The sequence below is a fragment of the Hyla sarda genome, chromosome 3, assembly GCF_029499605.1.
Source record: "Hyla sarda isolate aHylSar1 chromosome 3, aHylSar1.hap1, whole genome shotgun sequence".
NCBI classification, from domain to species: Eukaryota; Metazoa; Chordata; class Amphibia; order Anura; family Hylidae; genus Hyla; species Hyla sarda.
In genome coordinates, this window is record NC_079191.1 from 146,051,178 (window position 1) to 146,076,183 (window position 25,006).

A 25,006-nucleotide genomic window follows, 5' to 3' on the forward strand; every position below is an offset into this window, starting at 1 on the left:
GTCCTTGAGCCTTTCGGTTTACCAAAGTGCACGGCAGCGCCGACGTGTGGAGCTGTAACAAGTGTCAGAGACAATACATGTCCTTTACGGCCCACTGTGTAAATGTGGTTCCTGCAAAGCCACAAAATGGACAGGTCACACCGCTTCCACCTCCACGCTGTCAGGCCGTTGGTTCTGTGACAGTGTGCAACTCTGCCTCCTCATCCTCCACCGTGTCCTCAACCTCCACTGCATGGACAAGTCTCAGTGCCCCTCCAGCATACCATGTGTGCAGGGCACAGCGGTGTCACACTGTTCTTCCCATGGTTTGCCTTGTTGAACGGAGTCACACAGGGGAGGAACTGCTAAAAGTCGTTCATCAAGAAATTGAATCATGGTTTACTCCACGAAATCTGGAAATGGGAACCATGATGACCGACAACGGGAAGAATATCTTGTCTGCGCTGCGACAAGGAAACCTGAGACATGCACTTTGCATGGCACACATGTCCAATCTGGTTGTCAAGCGGTTCCTGAAGTGATCAACCCATCTGCAAGACATCCTTACATTGGAAAGGAAACTTTGCATGAACTTCAGCCACTTGTACACCGCAAAGCACACCCTCCTTGAGCTGCAGCGTCAGAACGGTATCCCCCAACATAGTTTGATTTGCAACGTTTCCACACGTTGGAATTCAACCCTTCATATGTTGGACCGACTACGCGAACAGAGAAAAGCCGTCACCGATTTCTTGATCCAAGCGGATAGAGGGAATCCCCTGTGTAACTTCGATGTCAACAAGGGGCAGCTCATACGTGACACCTGACGTTTGTTCAGGCCCTTTGAGGAAGCCACATTATTAGTCAGTAGCCAGCATTACGGGATGAACGACGTCGTCATTCCACTGCTTCATTTCCTACAACATGTGTTGGAAATGATGGCTGGTCAAGGCACTGGAGACGTGGTGCCAACATTTCATGGCCACATGAACCCTGTGGTTGCTGAAATGGAGGAGGAGGGACAAAGTGGAGCACAATTTAGGTTTCATGAGATGGGTGTTTTTTTTAGTCATCTGACAGGAGAAGAGGAGCTAGAGGGTTATGAGGAAGGTGAGACAGAGGACCCAGACATATCGTGACAGTATGCAGTGGAGATGGAGGCATTGAGTCCCTCCGAGTCACTTGCACAAATGGCACGATGCATGCTCACTTGCTTGCATAGTGACCGCCGAATTGTCACCATTCGGCAGCGGGATGGCTTCTGCCTCTCCAACTTATTGGGCCCTGGCTACTGGCACAAAATGGGGGGGCTTTTGTACACCAACTGAGAGGAAGGACAAACTGACCTACTACAGAGACAATCCAAGTAGACAGTTGGCCGATGCCTATCTGCGCCATCGTCTATCCTCTCGCAGGTTTGACTCGAGGGGGGGGGCATCTGCGCTCACCTTCTACTGCCATGGCTGCTGGGAAGGGGTGGGGTGGGGTGGTAGGAGCAGTACCAGCTCCATCAGTAGCAGCCGGGGTCTACAGTCGCTGATGAGTAGCTTTTTTCACCTGCGTAGTGAAGCAACTCATCAGCAGCAGGTAGACCTGAAGCAGGACCTGAACCAGCAGGTTGTGGCATACCTTGACATGACTATACCAACACACCTTGAAGATCCACTGGACTTCTGAGTTAGCTCACGAAAAGCTGTCCTGCCCAATCAGTAGTGTGCCATCAGAGCGGGTGTTTAGTTCAGCAGGGGCCATAGTAACCCCAAGTAGAACTCATCTGTCCACAAAAAATGTAGAGAGACTGACCTTTGTGAAGATGAATCAGGCTTGGATCAGCCAGGATTTCCACCCACCAATGCCTGATGCATCAGAGCAGATTGACCATAGTGCCACACCAACACTTCACAAATATGGATAGTGCAAAACATATTTAAGGGGCTGTTGCCCAGTTACAGACATTCCTCAGCATCAGACCACAAGTAGGTATTGAGGATAAATATTAGCTAAAACTTAACTTTTCTTAGGATAAAATATATGTATCCAAAGTTTTGGGAAATCAAACAAAAGGAAAGGTGTGCAAAAAACACCATGTGCCACGTACACCACCAAGTATTGATGTGATGCAAAGACCTCTAAAAGGTGGAAGGGAACAACGTATTGTCCATTGTAACTGATGGGGTGTAAAAACTTCCCCTGTAAGGCCCTACTCTCGCATTATTAATTCCCTTCTTGGCAAGTGTTACTCACCCTAAAAAGGGCGGCTCCACATAGGAACCTCTCCCTATTTCCACCTACAAACACTGCCATTTCATAGGGTTTCTAGGTGGAAATAGGGAGAGTTTCCTGTGTGGGGCCAACCTTTTTAGGGAAAGTAAAACTTGCCAAGAAGCGAATTAATAATGTGAGCGTAGGGCCTTACAGGGGAAGTTTTTACCCCCACAGGTTACAATGAACCCTACGTTATTCTTTTCCACCTTTTAGAGGTCTTTGCATCACATCAATACTTGGTGGTGTAGGTGGCACATGGTGTTTTTTGCACACCTTTCGTTTTGTTTTAATTCAAACATCTTTTGGATACATATATTTTAAGTTTTAGCTAATATTTATCCTCAATATTATTTTTTTTTATCGTAATATAAATTTATCCTTAATACTTGTGGTCTGATGCTGAGGAATGTCTGTAACTGGGGAACAGCACCTTAAATATGTTTTGCACTATCCATTTGTGAAGTGTTGGTGTGGCACCAAGGTCAATCTACTCTGTTTTTTGCACATCACACCGCCCCACTATGTCACTGGGTCACTTTCAGGACTCCTGATGCTGTCTCCTACTGCCACCATATGTTCTTCTCATGCTGCTGCCACCTCCAGGCTGTATCATTCTCCAACTATATGGTCTCCTCATGCTTCCACCACCTCCAGGCTGTGTCATTTAGCCACTATATGGTCTCCTCATGCTGCCGCTAACCCCAGTCTGTCATTCAACCACTATATGGTCTCCTCATACTGCCGCAACTCCAGGCTGTGTCATTCAGCCACTATATGGTCTCCTCATGCTTCTGCCACCTCTAGGCTCTGTCACTGTACCGCCATGTGGTTTCAAAAATTAGCTCATCTCTAGTGGCTACAAGAAAATGCCAGGAAGCAGGGAGTTAGACAGTGGTCTTTCTCTCACCATGTGCCCCATAGCAGTGGCATAGGAGCAGGTCATCGGCGAAGGCCGCACATTTGCAATCGGAAGCAGAGACAGAGATACCCCTGATATCCACATTATTACGAATAGCTATTAGCAGATGCTCCATGCAGAGAACGTATAGGAGCGGGGACAGGGTACACCCCTGTCTCGTCCCATTGCAAATATCAAAGGGGTTGAAAAGTCGACCGTTAATTCGTAAGCGTGCCTGTGGGTTGGTATATAAGGCCATAATGCGAGCGAGCATGTTGGGGCCCAGGCTAATCTGTTTCAGGGTTTCTCCTAAAAAGGTCCAGTTGACTCTATCGAAGGCCTTTTCTGCATCGAGTGATAGCAGAAACAGGGGGAGTTTGCGAGAGTGGGCAAGATGTATCAGTGAGAAGGTGCGTAAAGTATTATCTTTCGCTTCCCGGCCTTTGATGAAGCCCACCTGGTCGGGGTGTATAAGGGTAGGCATGTGGGGGGCTTGTCTGTTATATATCAGTTTAGCAAACAACTTTGCATCTGTGTTGATCAATGATATGGGCCTGTAGCTAGGACAGAGGAGGGGGTCTTTACCTTCCTTTGGGATCACTGTGACGTGGGCAGTTAGGAATGAACGCGAGGGAAGGACTGTGTCAGTGATATTGTTGAAGGTCAGGAGTAGAGGGGCAGTCAATTCAGGTCTGAGGGACTTGAAGAACTTGGCTGTGAAGCCATCAGGACCGGGGCTTTTCCCAGCCGGCAAGGAAGAGATGGCTGCTTCAAGCTCCTCAGAGGTGAAGGGAGTCTCTAGGGATTGAATCACTTCAGGAGGGAGGAGTGTCAGAGATATACTGGTGGAGGGAAGGGGTCGGCAATGATGTAGGGAAAGGGGGGGGGGGGTTGGTCTCAGCAAATTGTAGAGCGAGGCATAGTACTCCCTAAAAGTCTCAAGGATGTCAGGCATGAGTGAGGCAAGTCGGCCATCAGGACGCTAAATGGAGGGAACAAAGAGGGACAACTTCTTAGTGCCCAGAGCGTTAGCCAATAGGCGTAATAGAACCTCTTGCCCGTGATCTGCTGGTAGTGTTTGTGCTTATGGTTTCGTAGGGTCAAAGGTTCCGATCTGACTCTTAGCATGTCCCTATATACCGCATCCTGCTGTGATTGTTTGTGGAGCGTCTCTAGAGTATGAAGTTGCTGCAGGAGGGATAGCAGGGGAGCTGAGTTAGCTTTCTTAAGATGCGAGCCATGGCTCATGAGGACCCCACGGAGCACACATTTCAACGCCTCCCACTTTATCACCGGGTAAACCTGACATCCTGGAGACAGAGGGTATCAAGAAGGAGGGATTCATTAAGTCTCCATTGGGAATGAGATTTGAGGAGCAAGGGAAGCTGGAGGGAGCAAGAGACTGGGGCGTGATCAGACAACGTCATCACTCCAATATGAGAAGCGTGAACATCGGGTAATAGGTGATGGTGTCAAAAGATGTAGTCTATTCTGCTGTATACTTTAAAGGGGTGGGAGTAGAACGTGTAATCTCGGTCTTGAGGGTGTAGTGTCCTCCACACATCACTAAGTTGCAAGGAATGTAGCTTCCTTCTGAGAGCTCGGAGTTTACTATGGGATACAGATGCAGCACCCGTGGATGTATCCACCTGCGGGAAGAGGGCGAGGTTAAAGTCGCCGCATAGGAGTATGGGGCCAGTTGCAAAGTCCGCCAGTTTGTCCAGAACTCTCATAAGGAAAGGGACCTGGTTTCTGTTAGGAGCATATAGGGCCACTATAGTGATGGGACGGCCTGAGATCTCGCAGTTGGCCAGGACATATCTAGCAGCCGGGTCACGGGAGGAGGAGGTAATTGTGAGCGGGAGGGATCTGTGGAAGGCCAGGGAGACCCCTTTTGTCCTGGCTTCAGGATTAACACTGTGGAGCCAGGTTAGGTAATATTGGTTATTCAGTCTAGGAAGGTGTCCCTCTTTAAAATTTGTTTCCTGTAAGGCTAAGATATGAACATGTTGTTTGTGGTGTGAGTAGAGGATTTGTGAACGTTTCTCTGGTGTGTTAAATCCTTTGACATTAAGGGTGGTCAGTTTGATGTCAGCTGCCATGTGGGCGTATAATGCAATGGATCCACTTACCCTCGGCGTCACTGGTCGTCAGCACGGATCTCTCAGAGGTCAGGGAAGAGAGCGGTTTGCCAATCCTGCAGGAGGGGGGAAAGAAAAGGGAAAAAGGGTGAGTGAAGAGCATGGGGGAGAAAAGTAACCATAAGAGAATGAGTACAAGGGGACTACAAGAAGAGGCCATAAGGGCCAAGGACAGGGTCAGAGCCAGTCTGACCGTCAGGCTAATGTGGGTGTCGTAGAAGGCGAGCCCCAAAGGAGCCGCAGTAGGTATTGTAGGTCAGGAAGTCACTAGTAGCAGATTGTGTAGTGAAAAAACTTAAGACTAGAGACTAGGGTCAATTGGACGAGGGAGGGAAGGTTCCATAGAGGAGCCATAGAGGTGTCGGCTATATGAGTAGTCCAATCAGAGAGCCCTAAGGCTACTCAAAGAGAAGAAAACATCGGGAGGCATGTATAGCAAATAAACAGTGAAAATGGGGGGTAAACAGTAGTACCGCAGGGTACCGCAAACCATAATGAAGGGAAGTCACTCCTGGGTTACAGCAGAGGGGTTAACAGTCCAGAACAGCAGCTGCAACAGCGGGAACACTACTAGGAGCAAAAAAGAAGGAATCACTAACTGTGATAAAGTCAATTCAGGTCTTTCGTTTGCTCCGCTGAGGTAGAGGTTGTGGGGGGGTATTCACGGGTCGCTCTCCCGAGGTCAGACCCTCCCCCAGGGTTCTCGGGCGACTTTTTTCTTTTATGGCTATGTGCAACATTCAGATTTCATAAATTCGTGACCACTGCAAAGTAAAAACTGAAAGTTGCTGAGATAAAGCTGTTTGGTACTTTCTGCATACCCACAAAAGTCGCAAAAAAAATGCTTATGCGCACATGCAACATTTTGTGTGCTCATATGCAGCTTTCGTCCAGGACGAAGGCTGTAACATTCCGAAACGCGCGTTGGGGTGACGCTGCCCCGGATCCTGCTGACTGTTTTCTGCTATTCTTATTATCGTACTGTATACCTTGATATAGGTTGGTATATACTTTGTTCAGCACTTTATGCGCTGTTGCACATTGGTTTGTACTTATCCCCCCCATACCTAATTGTGTGTGTGTGGAGGGTAGGGGGGATTATCATATCCCTATCCAGGCCATATTCAGTGCAATAGATCCATCATTAATAGTTTTTACCTCCCTTTTAAGCCTTTACTGTGTTGTCCTTTTTACCATATGTCAGCAGAGATTCGGTGCAGTGTTCTAGTGTTCCCATGTTTTGTGATTCCTCCTTACAATCATGTTTTTATCATTTGCTATTTAATAAAGATTATTATGATTCACCTACGAAGGACTCCATTTTCTATTTTTTGGTCTGTATGTGATTTAGGAGTCTAGATTACTTTACTTTACGTTACAGGGGGTTGTTACCATAGTGGCTAGTGTTTAGGTGTTCTTAGCCTTCACTATCTTCCCTCCCCCTAATAAGTGTTGTGTTTGTTTAATACATTATAGTATGCATGTACTATATTGCATATGAAAATATATACTTTCAAAATGTTTATGGTTCCATAATACTGGACTGTATAAAGTAGCACATGTAGGGAAATCTACCTAAACAGTCTAGTGATCACTGTAGGGAATATGGCTTAGTTTATATAGAAAGGAGTATAGAATGTGTGAAAGATGAACAGGCTACACATATGCCTAATAAAGCCACCTTAATTAATCACAGAAAAAATAATAAAGATCCCTCAGGAAAAAGGTGCTTATTAAAATTTCGCTTTTACGAATACAGTTAAAAAAAGCACCAATCACATATAAGATAGTGATACCAAAGATAGTAATATAGTATAATAGCCTATTGAGTATAGATGAAAAAAGTCAGTCCACCTACAATATAGTGACTACATATGGCCCATATGTAGCGGCCATCCTGTAACCATTGCATCAAATCTAAGGGGTCAGTTTTACCATACACTCTATGGTCAGATCATACTTGCATAATTGAATGCTATGTGCTTAGAACAATAAATGAGTGACACAATAATCCCACTTCTGATGCGTTTCTGCAAGCGTGTTAGTTACAATACTCAACATGCTTGCTTCCTCAGGGGAAACACTCAGTACCTGAGTGGACCTGTGTAAGGATAGCACAACTTCAATAGAAAATCTGCATTCACCAAGAGTTACTAGATTATAGAGTGGACACCTAGTCCTATATAAACCCCAAGATAGACCCCAAAATACGGACATAGATAAGTATAGAGATGGCATCACCATGTTAGCTCCCAATTGGCATATGTCTTACACTACAGGAGTTCCAGTTACTGATTCTATATAACCCGGAGCCCTAGGTGTAGACGCTACTGATAGAAGGCTTCCAATCGAAAGCTGCAGTGGCAGAGTTCCCGCTGTGTTATATAGAAAGGCCTGCATTGTAGAGTGGATGAGATTTTAAGGACTGCTTGTCCAATATCTGCTTGGATACTCCTCATACCTGAAGATACTGGAAAAGCTGTTCTCAAGAGATCCGAGATGGATTGTTGTATATGATGTTGTCAATGTTCAAAGGCGTCGGCAGAGGGGGCTCTTTTAAAAATGTCATTGGGAATTTTACTGCTCTGTATGCTAGATTCCAAATGAGTGACTCTGTCTGGTGCTATCGCTCTCTGGGGGTAAAGTTAGTATACCCAGCACCGATGGTGACTCACATCAGTCTTTAGGCTACGAAGCAAGTGATGTCCACTCCGTGCAGAGGCAGTAGCAGGTCAGCAAAAAATGTCAGTCTGTAGCGTCTACATCATGCTGGAAGTAGGAAATTGGCGAGATTTTGAAGGGCAATGACAATCCTGTACTTCACATTATGGCATGTGCTCAACTGTTGACTGAATATTAGTGTAGTAAGACTAGGCAACAGCTTCTAGTGAGCAGTAGGGGCTACATGAAGATCTTTAATCTAACCCTGTATACAGGGGTCTAGACTGTCTCTTCTTTAAAGTGAGGGAGGTCAGGGAAAAGCTGTATTCCACAACCCAATTTTCTTCCCCATATACTATGGTTATTGTGACATATTTGTTTTATCATATTAGAGGACATCTCTCAAAAAAGTAGTATAAGTAGTCTCAACATGTTGCAAACTTTATCATGGCTTATTTTAATGGTGGTTCAGGATTGGTGGTTCTTCTTAGCTGAGCCACCTTTCAGACAATGGCAACATAGGACATGTTTTACTGTTAGTATAAATGGTTTTGTACTAGTTTCCTCCAGCATCTTAACTTGGTGCTTGATTTGTATTTTCACATACATGCATCTTCTTCCTGAACAGAATGCTGGCTGTCTGGATCCATGGGGTTTATATAAACACCTTCCCTCTATAGGACATATGGGAACGTCCTTATAGCAGGTATGTTCCCGCAACAGGATGTACCCATATGTCTGACATATTCTCTGCCGAGACAGGTGTCTGACCACAGCATCTAAAGGATTGACTACCTCAGCAATCTTGGAATTCGATGGTGGGATAGGTAACAATGGTTACCATGACACATAGGTAAACTGTCACTGTATACAGTACTGCAGTATAGCCTAACTGTAGGCATCTCTATGGGATTCATGGAGGGGCGTGCTGGCTGCCGCATAATGCGAAGACAGAACGCCCCCTTTCCTGTACATTACCGCAGCCCCGTACAGGAGATCGCGGCCTCCACGCTCGGACCCACCGCGATCTTAAACTTATCCCCTATCATTCGGATAGGGGATAAAGTTCAGAGCACTACAGATCTCCTTTTATGTACACAAGGAAAATCAAGCTATGAGCAGGACAAAAGCTATTGCAGAGCAATTTAAACACAAGCAATAATTTAATAGACTAGTTGGGTATTTATATACACATAGTAAGATGTCATTGGCCCTGCGACAATATGTAATTGGTCCGGATGTTGTCATAGCAATGCATTATGCTTTTGCCAAACACCAGAAAACGTAACTCTTCAGCCAGAACCAGGTTGAGACATTACAGATGTCTTTGCAGATATGCTTTGACCTTCCCATGTTGTCAAGCAAAGAGGCATGTAGGCCTTCAAAGGAAAACTGACTGTCAGCTTGCTCCCCCTCCCCCCACACTAACTAGCAGTACTGGCTAATAGTGCGGGGGGCGCTGATCAGTTTAATGCTTACCATGCCTGGATCCGTCCCACCGTTCGTCCGAAATCTTTGTTTTTCTGTATATGCTAATTAGGTGCTAACTGGCACAAACCGGGGTTACTGGCACTCTATCGTCAGCGCTGCTGGCCGCAGCACCATCCAGATCATCAATATCCCTCCCCTCCCTCCACCTCTCCCTCTTCTCCCTGCTCTGTAATGAAGAAGGAGAGGCGGAGGGAGGGGAGGAATATTGATGAGCTTGGCGGCGCTGTGGCAAGCGGCGCTGATGTCAGAGTTCCAGTAACCCTGCCTGTTTAAGTTAGCGCCGAGTTAGCATATACCGAAAATCAAAGATTTTGGCCTAACGGCAGGACGGATCCGGGCACAGTAGACATCAAACTGATCAGACAGACAGTACCACTGGTTAGTGCGGGAGGAGCAAGCTGACAGTTTTCCTTTTAAAAAAATCACCTTCTAGGAAATGTCAATAATTAATAGAAGTCAGAGACATAAAATCTATAAAAATTACAAGAAAATGTGTCTTCTTTAAGCAGATTAATCTTACAAGTAGCTATGTCTTCCTGTAGCAGATTAACCATTTACAAGCAGACTAATTTTCCTTTTTTTTTTTTTTTTTGGATGGCTGCATAATGCACAAGGAAATCATTTTACATACTTGATAAATAAAAATCTGTATGATCTAAATTTCAGATTTTTGACAGGAGGTGTGTAACACTTTTTCCTGATTTATGTTTTACTGATTCACTACCCACTGGCATCCATTGGTAAATCACTTTAGGTTCGTGATTAGCTCTTCGTGAATTTGGTATGACCTGAACACAATTATCAGCTCCTCCTTTACTGTTGGTATCTTCCAAAGAAGAAGAAGAGAACAGGGAGATTTTAATCTTGCGCTTGTGAAATAAAAGTAAGACCCTTTCCCTTTGATACTGAGAGAGATCATGAGATTTTTTACTGTAATGTATTTGAGGAAAGCCTGCAGATTGGACTTCATTTTCAATGTGACCGGTTCCCTTTAATTTCATGTTTGCAGCATGTGATTGAATGTAAGTTGTCCATTATAACACAAAGAGTTCACAAAGCACTTGCTACCAGTGATCAGTAGAGTTGTTCTTCAGATGTTTTTTAATAGCAGCATGTGTCCACACTTTATATTGAACTACCGAGTATTTTCTGGGAGAAATTAAATCTGAAAATAGACAGCATCATTTACTGAAATCGTTTGTGACACATTCACAGCTGGAATTACCATTGATGCTTTTTAATATTGTCACAATAGCCATGTTGTGTTGCATCCCCAGTTGAATTAAAATCACAGTACAAAAAAAAAACTTGCTTCAACATCACATACATGGCTGATGTTTGATGTGATCTGTAGATCTCAGCGTGTGCTCTCTGTCATGCACTCTGGTTCTTTCTATCCCTTTTATTTTTATTTAAATCATGGACTCATTATCTTTTAAGCTGACTGATGTCCTAAAAGCAAAGGATACTCTGTTTATATTATTGTTAAGGTGAAATATTGCATCACCGGGAAATCAATTTAGAAAGTGTATAAAACTCATAGAAGACTAAAAGTCATTTAATTGACATAGGTTGTTGTTGTTGTAGTTTGTTTTTTGCTTTTCCAGGCAACTGCTTGATCAGGAAAATACTTCAACTGGGCAACCAATATGAATATCTACTGAGATTATCTACTTCTTCTGTTGTAAACTAGATACCTGAAAAACAAATCCTGGGGTGCAATTTTAATAATGACAAAGAAAATTTGAAAGAAGAGCAATATGCATTTCTGGGGGTGCTGCAAGGAAAAAGGGTTAAGTTCAGCTTAGTTGTGGCCCGGTTCCATTTTGTTGGTATACATAAATGGATTGTTCTGGTCCTCTGAAATCAGCTGTAATTGGCAGGTAAGAGATTAAATTTGTCTGGAAAACAATGTTATCTTCATAACATTTATCCGGGGAAAATGTTTTTACCACCAATTTACTTAGGCTGCTTGCTTTAAAGAAACTAAACTCTACATACTGTACCTCTTGCACTCCCATGCTTCCTCCGGTATTGCTGCATCGGTCTCTGGTGCTCTTCTCTTCCTGGCTCAGGGGATCAATGTGTCACATGGCCAGTCAGCCAATTATTGGCTGTAGCGGTTTTCTGCCTCATTCAATCACTGCTTGAGCAGCAATGGAACACATTGGGCCCTAGACCCGGTCTCACTCACTGGCTGAGGTGGGACATTGGAGCAGCAATACTAGAGGCAGCAAAGGAGCGCAGGAGGTATGCACAGTTTTTTTATGCAAGCAGCCTGGGCATATTTATAGAAAATGCCTTTTTGCCAGACCCCTTTAAGGTCGCCCCCTCCCCCATCACAGCTACTGTTTGCCTTTTGTCTGAGTCTGGCTGACTAGTAAATAGATTTTTCTTTTCCTCCTCCAATGGTGAGGCCAACATTCACATAGCACAATTTCTGCTTAGAAAGCTGCAGTTTGCAAATACTGTAACAAGAGAGATTTTTTTTATTTTTTATTTTTTTATTTTATTTTTTACAAATGCTGCAAGGATGACAAAACATATCCTGCATGACAGAAGTATGCTAAAGATATTAAAAATACTTAATAGAATTAAATGATGATGGTCATAGCAAGGAAAGTTCAAGTAGCTTTTCCTGTCCAAGTTCTTATTTACCGTTCTTAATTTTCTTTAATTTTTAAAGTACCACTTCAATGTTAATACTCATGATGAAGCTTATTCCATTTGTAGCAAAAAAAAAAAAAAGTTTTAAAAGCAAAAAAAAGGCTACATACTATATGAAAAACTATACATATAAAACTTTAAAGGGGTAGTTCTGTAAAACAACAGCAAATATATATATATATATATATATATATATATATATATATATTTGCATATCAAAAGTTATACACCTTTGTAATATACTTAAAATAGCTGAGATGTGCACTTTTTTTTTTCCAGTGACTATATGCCAGAAGCTTAGTAGCTCGGCTGGTGACATGTCATCACTCTCCTGTGCTCTGAGGGCTAGGCTTGACTATTTATGCCAGCCCCTTGAGCTGATGTCAGCTGGCTAAGTCTTAAGGCTTTTTCATACTAGGCAATCTCCAGCTGGAGATATTCTGGGCGGTGATTCCACTTGTAGCAGGAGACGGCAAACCAAGCCAGTGCTAGCACCGCTATGAAATTAGCTGTTTCAATAGATGGCAATGCATTTCAGAGTGATTTTTGATGAAAGACTGAACATGTTTATTTTATCGGCAGAGTATCGGATACAGAATTTCTGTGGTGGAACATCCAACACGGAGACTCTTTCTGGTGTCATTTGTGATAAAAAAATTTAAGCCAAAGCCAGAAATTCTGCTTAAATGTTCCTGTGTCTAAGTTGGGGTGGCCTGACTGGCAGACCAACATGACTGCTTCCTTAAAGGAGATATTATATATCATTCATAAAAACGTATCTTCTATCAGCAGGATAGGGGATAAGTTATAGATTGCAGGGGCTCCGACCACTGGAACCCCCATTATCTTCTGTACAGGGCCCTGGCTCTCCCCGGTAAAAGGTGGCCAACATACCCCCTCCATATATTTCTATGGGAGAGTTGTTCGTCTATCTCCGTCCCTCCCTTGTGCTACTCAACACTCACCTGTGTGATTGGTGCTAGGCAGGAAAGGAAGATAGATATGATACACATATCACATCCAGCTATATCCAGCTTCTTGAAGGTCCCCCAATGAATAATATGGTCCCAGGTTTCAGGTCCTAACTGAAAAACCTTTCATAATGTTGGCTCTTATAACCAGGTATGACCACTAACCCCTTCTTCCATCATTGAGCACCAAAATTAGTGACATTAGCCCTTTATTTCCTTAGACCACCAGAAGGGTTAATTAGTATAAAAAATCATACGGTCAGATGTATTTTGTAGTCCAAAAAATGTTGTATATCCAGCAGGATGTTTTACACTTCTTTTAAATTCTCTTTTGGTCTTGGTAGAACAAAAACATCAACAATTGTCTTGGACTGGATTCATGTGAAATGTAATTTTTCATTGAGTTTGCATTGTTGTATTGATGTTTTAACAGTTTTGATCATTTTAAAAAATACAGTATTTTTAGTATGCAAATGTGTGAGATCACGTGCGTGTGTGTGTGTGTGTGTGTGTGTGTGTGCCTCTGACCCCGAAATCACTCATGCAATTTGAGGTTTTTAGTTTTTTTTAGCCAAAACAAAAATCGAGTACAGCAGAAAGAACTATAGGTCTATTTTTATGTTTTCTATTGACATTAAACTTGCCATGACTGCTTCATGTGTGGATACATTCCTCTATTAAGTGACATAGGGTATAATTTAAAGCTCAGCAGCACTGCAGCATTTGCATTAATATATTTTGTGTGACTCTGCCTCAAACATTTTAGAAAGCTTGTTACTCATTGTAAACTATACAGATTTGACTATCTCAGCCAGAGAAGAATTTTGTATGACAACTACTGGAAATAAAGGTGATGTATTACAGCTCCTACTTCTACAAAGCCCAATATACACTGTGTGATGACATTTTCAAAAGTCTATAAAATCCCCGGTGATAAGTGTAGTTTGAGTTACACAGAGCTTAAAAACAAATTGTTGTCTTAAGGCCTCCTTCATGTATAGTTTCTTTATAGTGTTATTTTGTTTGGTTATTTCATCCACATCTAAACAATGTCACACTTAACAATATGCTAGATGAGATTATGGAAGCCCACAAAACAAAAGAGATGAATTTAAGTGGTGGATAATAAACCAAAGTGTCTATTTTAAAAGGTCACAAAGAGTTAAATGATTACTGAGTATTAGATCAGTATATTTGAGGCAAACTAATTTTTTTTCACAAATTTAAGATTAAAAAAGGTAGATGGTAACAGGAAAAAGTAGTCAGCACAGTACAAGCCTTCAAATTCAATTTTTTCTTTATTCAGGAACTTGGTTCACAACAGGTAAAAGTACAATACAATGAATAAAGAGAAATCACATTGGAAGACTTGTACTGTGCTGGACTTCTTTTTCCTGTTACCACGTACTTGTCAAGAGCTGGGGGTGAGTCCGGTCGAGCCTGTGCATGGAAAAGTCAGAACGGAAGGTGTGAACGCTACCATTGCTTTGAAAAAAGGTACCGTATATGCCGGCGTATAAGATGACCCCCAACTTTTACAGTTAAAATATAGAGTTTGAGATATACTTGCCATATAAGACTACCCCTCCTACCGCGATGTACGGTACCTTGTAGTTCCCCCACATTAGGTAGGCATCATGTTCCCCCACATTAGGTAGGCAGTATAGTTCCCCCCACATTAGGTAGGCAGTATAGTTCCCCCCACATTAGGTAGGCAGTATAGTTCCCCCCCCCACATTAAGTTGCCAGTTCCCCCACATTAAGTTGGCAGTTCCCCCAGATTAGGTTGCCAGTTCCCCTACATTAGGTTGCCAGTTCCCCCACATTAGATTGCCAGCTCCCCCACATTAGGTCGGCAGTTTCCCCACATTAGGTCGGCAGTTCCCCCACATTAGGTTAGCAGTTCCCCCACAATAGTAGGCAGCTCCCCCACAATAGAGCGGGAGTTACCCCACATTAGGTCAGCAGTTACCCCACATTAGTAGGCAGCTCCCCCACATTAGTAGCAGTTCCCCACAATAGTAGGCAGCTCCACCACACTTGTAGGCAGCTCCCCCCACATTTTTAGGCAGCTCCCCCCACATTAGGTCAGCAGTTCCCTCACAATAGTGGGCAGCTCCCCCCACATTTGTAGGCAATTCCCCCACATTAGGTCAGCATTTCCCCCACAATAGTAGGCAGTTCCCCCACAATAGTAGGCAGCTCCCCCCACATTTGTAGGCAGCTCCCCCCACATTTGTAGGCAGCTCCCCCTATCCCGGACCTCAATACCCGGCGTATAAGACAACCCCCGACTTTTCAGAAGAAAATTCGGGGTTAAAAAGTCGTCTTATACGCCGGGATATACGGTTGATGGAATATTAATTCAGTACTAAATTTGTATATTGTTTTTTTTTTATGTGTATAAAAAGGTCTATCTTTGTATTAAATTGTATAAATGTCACCATTACAATTAGCCCAATAGTTCCTCAAGGTTTCTTATTTACGAAAACATATAAAAAATGTATGGGTATTGTGCTCTTGGCAACAGTCAGTGTAACAGAAATGTATTGCACCCTTCACCAGATCTGTGCCTTAACACCATCTGGTCTCTGAGCTCCACAGGCAGTTATTTCCCACCTCATTGCTTTGTTTTTTGCTCTGATGTGCATTATCAGCTGTGAGACCTTATATAGATAGGGTGAATTCAGTCCATATAGAACAAAGCAGGTCGGCACTGCCACACACTGCCGTAGGGATACCATAATTTCGTCTGCTGCAATCCTATTTACAATGCCCATCTACCATATTAGTGGTGCTCAATCCATAAATGAACAAGTCCAATAAAATGTAAAGAAATTTAAATGGCACTCACTTGTTAGCAGTATCTTCCTTTATTAAAACAGTCAGGTCGCTGATGTAGGTTCTGGCCAACGGCACATTGGACAGAACCTGTATTGTGACCTGACTGTTTCAATAATGTAAGATACTGCTGGAAAATGAGTGACATCTGAATGTTTTTACATTTTACATAGACAGGGCTTTGTCTTTCCTAATCATGTCCCGTCACCTGAATTTACCACAGGAGACTCCAATCGAAGATCAAGATAAGTGAAAGGTCCCCCACAGCTACATTTTTACATTTGGGGGCTGAAAGGTATGTTTATGCTATTTAGATATATATTATTATAATCATAATCATTATCATCAATCATAGCAATGATGGCTATTTAGAATGTTTAAATGGAGTGAATACTTTTAAAGGAATTGAGCATATGATTATAATGGGTTCTATTGAAGCAAATAATACTTTGAAGGTTTAAAGGGAGTCTTTTAGTAGGTTTAAGCCCCAAAATTGCTGACACTGCTGTAATGAGGATGGTTGGCCACTATCTCAAATGCCAGTGCCAAGTGGGTGGCTCCTTCATCTGTTCTCTGCATTTAACCCCTTAAGGACGCAGGACGTAAATGTACATCCTGGTGCGGTGGTACTTAAGGCACCAGGACGTACATTTACGTCCTGTGCATAACAGCGGGCATCGGAGCGATGCCCGTGTCATGTGCGGCTGATCCCGGCTGCTAATCACAGCAAGGGACTCGCCGGCAATGGCCAACGCCCGCGATCACGCGGGCATCCGCCATTAACCCCATAGGTGCCGGGATCAATACAGATCCCGGCATCTGCAGCAGTGCACGATTTAAATGAACGATCGGATCGCCCGAAGCGCTGCTGCGGGGATCCGATCATTCAGAACGCCGCACGGAGGTCCCCTCACCTTCCTGCTTCTGGCTCCCGGCGTCTCCTGCTCTGGTCTGAGATCGAGCAGACCAGAACAGAAGATCGCCGATAACACTGATCTGTTCTATGTCCTATACATAGAACAGATCAGTATTAGCAATCATGGTATTGCTATGAATAGTCCCCTATGGGGACTATTCAAGTGTAAAAAAAATGTTAAAAAATATAAAAGTAAAAGTAAAAAAAAAGTGAAAAATCCCCTCCCCCAATAAAAAAGTAAAACGTCCGTTTTTTCCTATTTTACCCCCAAAAAGCGTAAAAAAATAAATTTTATAGACATATTTGGTATTTTCGCGTGCGTAAATGTCCGGACTATTAAAATAAAATGTTAATGATCCCGTATGGTGAACGGCGTGAACGTAAAAAAAAAAAAAAAGTCCAAAATTGCTCCTTTTTTAATACATTTTATTTTATAAAAAATATAAAAAATTTATTAAAAGTTTTTTATATGCAAATGTGGTATCAAAAAAATTACAGATCATGGCGCAAAAAATGAGCCCTCACACCACCACTTATACGGAAAAATAAAAAAGTTATAGGTCATCAAAATAAAGGGATTATAAACGTACTAATTTGGTTAAAAAGTTTGTGATTTTTTTTAAGCACAACAATAATATAAAAATATGTAATAATGGGTATCATTTTAATTGTATTGACCCTCAGAATAAAGAACACACATCATTTTTACCGTAAATTGTACGGCGTGAAAACGAAATCTTCCAAAATTAGCAAAATTGCGTTTTTCTTTTTAATTTCCCCACAAAAGTAGTGATTTTTGGTTGCGCCATACATTTTATGATATAATGAGTTATGTCATTACAAAGCACAACTGGTCACGCAATAAACAAGCCCTCATACTAGTCTGTGGATGAAAATATAAAAGAGTTATGATTTTTAGAAGGCAAGGAGGAAAAAATGAAAATGTAAAAATTTAATTGTCTGAGTCCTTAAGGCTAAAATGGGCTGAGTCCTTAAGGGGTTAAAGGAGAACTCCAGCCAATACTAAGTTATATCCTATCTACAGGATAGGGGATAAATAGCTGAAGAGGACCGGCTGTCAGTAAAGGAGCATGTGTTGTCTACCGGTAGACAGCATGCACTCCATTCATTTCTATGGGAGCTCCGGTGATGCCCGAGTGCTGTACTCGGGTATTTTTGGTGCACCCATAGAAATTAATAGAGTGCATGCCATCTGCAGCACCCAATATTTGCTAAGTGCTGGGTCCCGTTCCAGAGAGAGCAGTGGTTCCCAGCAGTTGGAGTTCTCCTTAAAAAGCTTCCTCATCCTGCCCTCCCCTCCTCTACACAATCTTTCCATCTATAGGCCAACAAACTGTAATAATGCCCTCCTTGGTGTCCTGCACAGTAAAAGGTCAGTTAGGTAGGTAGCAGGGTAATTAAGTAACTAGGTAGGTAACTCAGGAAGTCAGATATGTAGGTAGGGGGCTTGCTAGGTAGTTAGGCAGCCATGTATGAAGGCCAGGTATGTAATATAGTTAGGTAGCTGGGTATGTAGGTAGTTACATAGCCTGGTATGTAGGTAAGTTGTTAGACATCTAGGTATAAAGTTAGGTAGCCCCCCTTCCCCGTATGTATAGGCAGCTGATTTAACCCCCCCTTCCCTGTAGGTATAGACACCATAGTTAACCCCCCTTCCCCGTAGGTATAGGCAGTAGAGTTAACCCCCCTTCTCTGTAGGTATAGGCAACAGAGTTAACTCCCCCATCCCTGTAGGTATAGGCAGCAGAGTTAACCCCCCCCCCCCATCCCTGTAGATATAGGCAGCAGAGTTAACCCCCCCCTTCCCCAAAGGTATAGGCAGCAGAGTTAGCTCCCAGCCTTCCCCATAGGTATAGGCAGCAGACAGGCAGCAGACTTAACCCCTCTTCCCCATAGGTATAGGCAGCAGAGTTAACCCCCTTCCCAACAGGTATAGGAACAGAGTTAACCCCCTTTCTCCTTAGGTATAGGCAGCGGAGTCCCCCCCCCCTTCACCATTGGTTTAGGTATAGGCAGAGTTGCCCCACCTCTTTCCCATAGGTATAGGCAGAGTAATCCCCTCTTCCCCATAGGTATAGGCAGAGTTACTCCCCCTCTTCCCCATAGGTATAGGCAGAATTACACCCCCTATTCTTCCCCATAGGTATAGGCAGAGTTACCCCCCTCTTCCCCATAGGTATAGGCAGAGTTACCTCCCCTCTTCCCCATAGGTATAGGCAGAGTTAAATAAAATAAATGATGCTCACCTGATGTCCCACACAAAGATCACCTCAGCGATCACCTCAGCAGCAGGGCCCCACGTCTTCATTGTCGCTGGTAACAGGAACACTCAGTTGACGCAGCGCTCACATGACCCACGGCAATGAATATTCATATGAAGATGGAAGATCTTCAGAGGAACAGATCTCCTTTAAAGTATTTGCAGACAAAAAGGGGTACTCTGACATTGTACAGCAATGTAATATACTGCTGGGGCCTTAGAAAAATAGAAAGAAAGAAAAAAACGAAGATAAATACTTACCTGATCCAGGTTCTACCTGGTCCCCTGCATCTCCCGTTTATCTCTTTTTGGTCCCCCCCATGCTTCTATTTAGGGGCATGGCGGCAGCCAGTGATTGACTGATCTGGCAGGTTCTGCACCAATCCCTCATCTCTAAAGCAATAAGAAGGAAAAACATTGCAAGACCATAAGAAGCTGCTGGGGAACAAGGATAGGTAAGTATATAAAATTTTGTCAAATCACCCCTGCAGCAAACAGTTTTTACATAGAATAGGGGAGATATTAAAAATTGCTAGTGTCATTCAGATTAGACATAGAATATGCCACACTGTTAAAGTGACTTAGGTTGTGTAAAAATTTAACACATCTTTAGACTGTCTAATCTAAGTTTCTAACTTAAGTAAGTTAATTTACTTTTACAACAGAAATGCGCATCAAAAAGATTTGCATGTTTTGGTGCATTTAAGCCATTCCTTTTTCAGTGAGGCCACTCCCATTTCCCAGTAAGCTATGCCCCCTTGTTTAGTGCAAAAGTGTCTGAAAAGTGTTTAACCCTGAAATGAGAGGTGGTGTAGCAACATATGAAAAAGTCACCAGTCAACCAAAGGATAGGGGATACGTTGTCTGATCTCGGGGGTCCCGCCGCTGGGGACCCCTGCAGTATTGCATGCGGCACCCACCTGTTTTTTGTGCGTAAGCGCTGGAGGGTCTGAGTCGCGACTACGGGAACGGAAGTCAGGACTCCGCCCCCGTGTGACGTCATGCCCGTCCCCTCAATGCAAGTCTATGGGAGGGGCGTGACTAGTAGGAAGCAGTTTTTTTTTACTTTTTTGCTAGTGACTACCTTCTTTTCATTCATCCACATAAAACCAATGTATTGCTAACATTATATTACATAGAATTTTGTATAACTATTTCAGTTCATGAGTTTTGATACATGCAATTCCCTATTATTTAGGAAGTTGCCTGATTTTACTTAAATAGATGCACAGGTCAGTAGATCTGGGTCATATGGATTGAGAGCCTTTACATCTGTACCACTATTTTCCTTTTTATGATGGTACAATTTGTAATCTTTACTATTTCTTCATTATGTTGGAATGTAAATGTGCTGTATGTCTTGCACAGTCATATTATTGTGATAGCAATTAAGCCACTTAAATCTTTCCCAATTCCTCTCGGTGTGTGCCATCCTCTTAACTGAATTATTGTTAGGGCACTGGTGGCACTTTTCTGTCAAGCTGATTTGACCCATCCATCTAGAAGTATCATCCTAATGAGCTTGGATGTGATCTCATTATTATAATTCTGCCACCATTAAATAATAGTACACAGAAGTCACAATATAAAGGAATGTCAGCACTAAGCCTCCCATACAGATCAGCCAGTTCCTGATTGCTTTTCTTGGCAGTGTCGACTTCTTATTTAAAATAGGGACTTCATGATAACCCTAAGGCATTAATTTGAAACTGGAGAGATATATGCACGGAACCCAGTACAGATAGTGTATAAAAGATAAATAACATGACAAGAAATTACATTCCAGCCCCAGACCGAGTCATGTACTGCATTATCATAATATATTCACTATTCAAGTTACAGGGAAATTTCTTTAAGACGATCCCAAAAAAAATTGCATATTGTTTTTAACCTGATAACGACCATGGACGAGTACAGACGTCCAGGTTGGCGGGCGTTCCGGCACCTGGACGTCTTTACTCGTCCATTATTCTCGTGGGTGCTGCCCAGTGCACCCACAAGATCGCGGCAGGGACTCGGCTGTATCACACAGCCGGGACCCTGCTGCACTGCCGGGACCAAAGTAAACTTTGGTCCCGGCAGTTTTAACCCTTACAGCCGTGGTAGGAAGTGACCGCGTGCTGTAAGTGTTATGACAGAGGGAGGGAGGTCCCTCTGTCACCCCTGCAGCATCCCGCATCGTGATCGCGGGGTGCTGTGTGTGGCCGCGGCTGGCCGGGGCCTGCCGCACTGCCGGGAGTGAAGTTCACTCCTGACAGTTTAACCCTTACAGCCGCGGTCGGAAGTGACCGCGCGCTGTAAGGAGTTCTGACAGAGGGAGGGGGCTCCCCCTGTCTCTCCTGCAGCACCCCTGAGCACTGCTGCATACCTGGGCAGCCGGGAGTCCTACAAAGACCCCCAGATCTGCCCTGGGTATTGCCTGGGTGACTTGAAAACTGGCAGGCAGCATATAACTGCAATGCTTTGGAATACTAAGTATTCCAAAGCATTAAAAAGTGTAAAAATAAATAAATAAATAAATAAAATAAAAGTGTAAAAATAAAAAAAAAATAATAAAAGTGTAAAAAAAAATTACATTTATTAAATGAATCTAATTTAAAAAAAATGCATAATGTGTAGGATCGCATTGGCGGACATCCGCAGCATGTAATAAGCAAACCTTGCATAGCACATAAAAAAGATGTACTTTTCAAATTTTCAAAATTTTCAAAATTTCAAGTTAAATTGTTAGGCTTCTAAATAATTTAAAATCTTAATTAAAACCAAAAAAATGATGTCAAAATAAAGTAGACATCTGAAAGTATAAGTTTCATAAACTATTTGGTCAGTAAGTATAAATATATGCAACCTATTAGTGTTAAAATTGCAAAAAATCGTAATTTTTTGTAAAAATTTCATGATTTTTTGCATTGTAAAAAAAAAACTACAACTTATTAAAACTACTACTTACTTTTACTATGTACATGAAGGACAACTTGTGACAAAAAAACAATGTCAGAATTATCGTGATTGGCAAAACGTTACCAGAGATATTCTCTAATAAAGACAGACATCTCCGATTTGAAAAAACAGGCATGGTCTTGGTCTATTTTTTCATAATTTTTGTAGTATTTTTTCAGCTCCTCACATGTACATGCGTGTGTTACATGTAACATCTGGCAGTCACATCTTTAAACAAAAATAAAAAATAACAAGGGTATGGATATGATTAGGATCACAAAAGGCAAACCAAAAAAATATACTGTTCCTCAACACTTCTCTTGATAGCATAAAGTGAACTTTAGCCATACAATTCATTCAGGACATAAAGGAATATTGATTAAGTAATGGTCAGGAAAAAATATGAATAAATCATTAGGTTTATTTAACTGTATTTCTTGCATTTCTTATCACAGTGTTTGTACCAGATACAATTTGTCATAAAGTTTCAAAACACAAACTATTAGTGAAAATGTGTAAAACTTATGTAAATTCGGGGGGAAGTTTTGATCACATTGATGCACTGGACATTCAAATACCCTTTAGCTAGTAAATTGATTAGCCCATAAATAAAGTATAATGTATACAATAAATTCAAGGGAAGGAAGAGGTTACAAAACATAAAGACATACAAGGTCAGATGTAAGATGCAAATCAATATGTAATTCAACTTGCTGGTCATTGAAAGACCCTGGCCCGGGTGGTGGATTCTAAGTAGGTACTCAATTAAATTCCCAGTAATAATATTCCTTAGGACAGAAGGTCAAGAACAGTCAGCATTTAGTCCATTTTGTCTCTTTTAATCTTGGTCCCTGTCAAGATAGTCTTGTTTCAATAAGTGGCTACAGCAGGCTACATGGGCCAGCCACAGGGAAATAAATCATTTTTAGACAGTGTATGTGTTAAAATAGAGATGTGAATATTTCTGTTTTATTTATCTCTTTCTATCGTTGATGGTAATTTCAGTAGTTTTTGTTTAAACCTTACAAAATCGGTGGGCTATCTTCAGGATGGGTTGCCAACATTAGATCCAATGGTTCCAACTCCTATTACTTCTCCCAATCAGCTTTGAAGGGGCCGTGGGGCTTGTAATAATACTGCAGCCTCTTCAATGTTTACCTCTTCTTGTCCTTACAATCGCCATGTTATTAGTATTAGTGGTGCAAGGTACTACAGTACCTTACATTACTGATACTAATATTGGTGGCCTACCAGTGAGGTGTCGCTTAATTGTTGAGAAAGAGCAGATAGGGAGAAGTTTTCACAGAAGTGATCATGTAGTCATTGATATATATATATATATATATATATATATATATATATATATATATATATTTTTTATTCCTTAAAAAAGAATACATAAAATTGCATTTGAAGGGGTTATCCAGGATAAGAAAAACACAGCTAATTTAATTCAAAAACAGCGCCATGTCCGTCCTTGGGTTGTGTGTGATGTTGCAGATCAGTTTCGTTGAATTAAATAGAGCCAAGCTGTAAAACCATACACAACCTAGAGACAAACTTGGTGCTGTTTTTGGAAGAAATGGCTTCTGTTTCCTTTTCCTGGATAACCCCTTTAATAGTTAGCCTTTCATAAACAATTAGAATAAATACATAAATGGTAGAGAACATATCTACATAAAATAAAACATTGCATAAAGAAATATATTCAAAGCCTTGTAAAATAACAGTGTTCATAGCAGTTTATATTGCATATACCCAGCAATACATAAACTTACAAAATACAAACCAATATGTTATTGTACTGATAAATTCATTTCCCTACCTCTCCCCAACCACCACAAGTGGAAAATAAGAAAAAAATGTCTTGAACCCATTACATTTGTTATCTAAGACTCTCTACTATTGCTTCCATATTCTATTGCATTGAATGATTGAATTATTTACTTGAAAAGGAAAAAAAATCTGGCCATATAATAACCATAAGGCAAAACTCTGCTTATTATACTGCATAAGAATGACATGATTTAGTTTACTGTTCATTGCAAGCAGAGATCTTCACCTGCAGAATTGATACATAAACTATGTTAAAAGTGAATAAACTTTTAACCCTGCAAAAATAAATTTTAAGTCTGATTTAAGGACCAACTAGCCATGTAATGGCGGCCTTACAAATCTTTGATGTCAGATATCAGGAACATAAGGATTTGATTATTGGATTTGAACTGTCTGATCCTTTTTGTTTTTAGAAAGATTAGCCACTACCACATGTGTCAGACAGCACTTTCTCCCTATTGAAAACACATGCATGCTCAGCTTAGCCAAGTGTGCATGTGTATGGGGGGGGGGATCAGTAGAGCTAGCTATTGACCAAACATTGGCCCTCATTTACTATTGCAAACCGGACATGCTTTGTCAGGTTGTGCGTCAGATACTGGCGAATTGTGCCCGAAATTTTGTCTGCGCCAGAATTTGTGCCAGAATTGAGAAAAATCCGACTAACTCTCCATTTTACTGAGAAAACCTGAAAAGGGGGCGTGGTTGTTGTGAAAAGGACCGTGTCTCCAAAATCTTCACAAAAATTCAAAGAAAATGTAGTGGATTTGAGCTGAGGAAAACCCAACAGATCAGAGAATGTGTAAAAGAAAAAAGTTATGGAAAAGTGCAAAAATGTAGGGAATCTTTAGTAAATACTGTGGGAAAAAAATTGAAGGGAATTAAAGCCCACAAAGAAACTTACACTCTACTCTTAGTAAATCAGGGCCATTATGTTGACTACTGAAAAGAATGGCCAACATCAGTTTCAAATTATTTTACACATCCTTCGAATAAAGGCATGTTTAGCTAAAGAAGAGGAATAAAAAAAAAATTCTAACCTAGCAGACCCTAGAACACCTATTACATTTATAACAGATACATTACATTATAACAAAGGTTATTACATCGTGCCTAGTG

The 25,006-nt window shown here is 41.9% G+C and overlaps 1 protein-coding gene and 1 long non-coding RNA gene across 7 annotated transcripts in view; one reads left to right on the forward strand and one right to left on the reverse strand.

Moving 5' to 3' along the window:
- The window catches only part of NLGN1 (neuroligin 1), an 896,776-nt gene that overhangs the window by 465,525 nt on the left and 406,245 nt on the right, over window positions 1-25,006 (forward strand). The gene's annotated exons all lie outside the window — the stretch shown is intronic.
- LOC130361771 (uncharacterized) overlaps window positions 1-25,006 on the reverse strand; it is a 288,138-nt gene that overhangs the window by 183,553 nt on the left and 79,579 nt on the right. For both annotated transcript variants that reach the window (XR_008891150.1, XR_008891149.1), the window contains one exon: window positions 5,275-5,339. This is a non-coding gene — a long non-coding RNA (uncharacterized LOC130361771). The remainder of the gene's footprint in view (window positions 1-5,274; window positions 5,340-25,006) is intronic.